Source organism: Fulmarus glacialis, unplaced genomic scaffold (assembly GCF_000690835.1).
Source record: "Fulmarus glacialis isolate BGI_N327 unplaced genomic scaffold, ASM69083v1 scaffold4245, whole genome shotgun sequence".
Taxonomy (NCBI): domain Eukaryota; kingdom Metazoa; phylum Chordata; class Aves; order Procellariiformes; family Procellariidae; genus Fulmarus; species Fulmarus glacialis.
The window spans coordinates 20,202-23,707 of NW_009211014.1; the positions used below are offsets into that span (position 1 = coordinate 20,202).

General features: G+C 47.9%; 1 protein-coding gene across 2 annotated transcripts in view; it reads left to right on the forward strand.

Moving 5' to 3' along the window:
- Positions 1–3,506, forward strand: part of GABRR1 (gamma-aminobutyric acid (GABA) A receptor, rho 1) — a 30,687-nt gene that overhangs the window by 11,382 nt on the left and 15,799 nt on the right. The window lies entirely within an intron of this gene.

Genomic DNA, 3,506 nt, shown 5'->3' on the forward strand with positions numbered 1-3,506 from the left:
CAGCAAGAGCCACACCCTCCTTTGCCTTGCGTCAGTGGTAGGAGAGGCTGTGGATCAGCTGCAGCACAGCACAGCGTGAGCTGCAGAGCTTGTATCTGACAAAATCAAGCGCGTTTTGGTTTCAGAGGGTAGGGGGGGAGAGTACACAATCTCTGTACCGGAGAAGGGGTGGAGGCACCACCCAGGCATAAGATAACCAGAGAGGAAACGGGCGCCCTGGGTGTCTCTGCCCCAGCTGGTGGCTGCCAAGCTTCCCGGGGTGGCAGGCACCTCCGCTCAGGGTAGGAGGTTTGGGGTCAGTTGCAGCCACAGCCCCCAGCCAAAATGTTGCTGATGATGCAAATAACCGACGGGACAGAGATTATGCCACAGCCACGTCTCAACAATACTTCCTGAATATTTCCAGGATCTGTTCTGACATCTCTTCTCTGATCTGCCATCCTTTTTGCAGACCTAAGAATACCATAAGGGATGGAGAGAACAGACTGTCCCAGAATTTCATGAAATCTGACAATAGTAACGTTAGTGTTAGCCCAGTCTGCCAAACCCACTGTTCCTCGAGGATGTCACCCCTTGGATCCAGGAAAGACCGTGTGAATCTGGCTCCATTACTTCAGCAACTTACTTTCACTTATCTCTTGAGGAAAATACATTGGACCTTGCTTTTTCCTGAAGAACTGAAACTGTATCTTGATTTAACTCCTCAAGGAAGAAATTGTTCTCAGATCCTAATGAGATTATCCTAGTAAGAGTGTAAAATAGGTCACTGTCTACTACAGGCATATTGCCTCCCATAGAGAAAAGAGAGCATGATTTATAGATGGGAAATGTATGCTGCATAAGTAATTACAAACTAGAACACTAAGATGGGTAGTGACTTCTTTCACATTTGTTGGTTGCTTCCAAAAGCTCTTATTTCCAAGATGAAGAATACTGCGGGTTTTCTGGTGCACACTGCAAGTGTGGACCTGACACTCCTCTGGCACACGTCCCGTGAAGCCGGGCATTTGGAAATGCCTGCTGGGACCTTCAGATGTCACAGTTGGACTGTCTCATCTGAAAATCAGACATGGTTACCCCTAACCCTGCAACCCTTTTTGCTGTGTTGGAGGGACTATAAGTGCCATAACAAATCTCAGGCTTTTAAAAAAAGAAGAGTAACTGTTTTTTGCCTTGTGTCTATAGCGATAGTGATGAAAATCTGGTTTTGCTGATTTTTTTTTTTTTCCCTAGCTATCCTAAGCTTCAGTTGCCTCATTCTCTCCCAGCCCCAGCAAGCCTCAGCCTTTGGGGCAGAGGCATCTCATGATCCCTTGAAGCAGTAGGGGGATCTGGGGCAATAATGATGACTTTGGAGAGGTTGCATCACCACAGCTGCCATCAGGGGCCTGAGAGCTACTCTGCAATGCACAGGGAGCACTGTGAATAAATGTCACTCTGCTCCAGTGGTTGTTTTTTCATAAAGCATCTCAGTGAGCTTCATGAGCCATGAAATGCCTTTCGGCACTGTTAACTGTTAGGAGATAAATATTGACATTAGGGGGAAAAAAAAAAGGTTGTTCATTATTTATATTTATTTTACCTCAGGAGTTATTGGTTAGTTTTAAAGACAGCCTGTCACCCCAGGGAAGGCAGGAACAATACTATCACACTGCGTGGCCGTGGTGGCAAACAGTTGCGCTGAGCAGTCCGTGAGCAATGTCTGGACCGAATCTCCTGAGTGTGTCTGTCTGCCGCAAACGCTCAGGGACAGTAGATGTGCGAGGGGAAGCAGTAGCAGCTTGCCATTGATTCCCAGCCCGAACGGGCAGGCTAATGGGGTCCCGTGATGGAGCTGCCATTAATCACTTAGCCAGCAGAGCACTTCCCAGGAACCAGACCAGAAAAGCTATTTATTGAGTAGAAAGAAATGGGGTTTCAAGTTGCAATAACTGGGGAATGATTGGCAACAGGTAAAAAGGTTTTGCTGCCACAGGAGGAGGCAGGAAAGTGGGGGAGGCTCGGTAACCTCAGAGCTGTGACAAGGGGAATGGGACTGGCAAAAAGAAGTGAAGGAGCTGAACCAAAGCACAAATGAACAGAGTCCCCTGTGGTGGCTGGAGCATGGGGGATATTTTAAGCTGGTTTGTGATAAGGAAATGAAGTTAGAGGCAGTGGAGGATCACCTGGAAGAAGTAAGAGGAACCACCTGGGGTTGCTGGGTGCAAAGGGTAGGGAGGATTCAGCCACGAATCCTTGATGGCCATGCCTTGAAGGCTCCCTCGACAGGCAGGATAGGGCCAGGGCCAACATGAAGCATTAGATAAGTTCTACAAAGAGAAATGAAAATGAGAAATTGCACGAATATGGCCTGCTTCATCCCTGTTTGAATACCAGCATTATTCCTGAATAGCCAAGAGTTTACTAGGGCACTTTAAAGTCATGTAAGTAGGTCAGCTTGTTGCTAGAATCTGCTTATCCCCAAAACACGTGAAATTACTTCCTGACGGCCAGCAGACGAGAAACAGACAGCAGCGAGACACGTCAGCGGCAGCCCAAGGGCATATCAACAAGGCAGAAGACTCTAGAAAGTGCATTTTGCATTTGCAAGTGCATTTTTCTGCGTGATGCCCAGGTCCAAGCAGTGCCAATAGCATTGCTGTACCTTGCAATAGCAATGGTGCTGCATGGCTCAAGGCTCCCCCAAACACTGGTCTGCCTGTGGGCTTATTCCCAGCCCTCCTCTGGGAAGCACAGAGCAGATTCTGGAAAAAAAACAATCCCACTCGGCCAACGCTTCACTCCAGGGCGAGTCAGTGATACAGCCCAGTGTGCCCACCCCTCGACTGGGCGATGCAGAGGTTTGCTTCTCTGTGGCAGCAGCAAGATGAATTTCCCTCCGCTACCGGCTGTCAGAGAGTTCCCAGCCCAGGCAAAAACTGTCCTGCAAGGCCTGGGGTTCGGCCACCGCTCGCCAAAGGGATGATAGTGCTCGGGGTGGTGACACTCGTTATTGCAGAAGGAGTTCTGCCACTGTAAATCTCTACAGAAAGATTTGAAATGTATGTTAATGGGCAAAAAGTCTCAGTAGAGTTGATTGGAGTTAGTGTTTATTACAGAGAGAAGCTAATTTTTTAAACTTTTAATTAAAGATTAATTAGAACTGTTAAATGCTTAAAATGTTGCTTTTGCTCAAGCTAGCACTTACATTTCTAAAAGCAATCCTTTCCTTTAATGATAACGTAAAATATTGGCCAAACATCTGAGAGGAGCTTTCTTGACAGCCAGCTGGGAGACAGTATGAAACCAGAAACAAATATTTCCACAGTTTTTTACTTTTTTTTCCCCTGGAATACTTTGAAAAGATTTTTTTCTTATGTAAACACCCAGCTGCCTCTGGTGAGTAGATGTAATGGCTGTGCTCCCCACTGGCAGAGGCCCCCGGGCAGCCCACCTCGGCCCGTGCAGCGTGGGCTCCTTCCAGAGCCCCTGAAGGCACCGGCCATGGCTGCGGGAGGAGGGAGGCG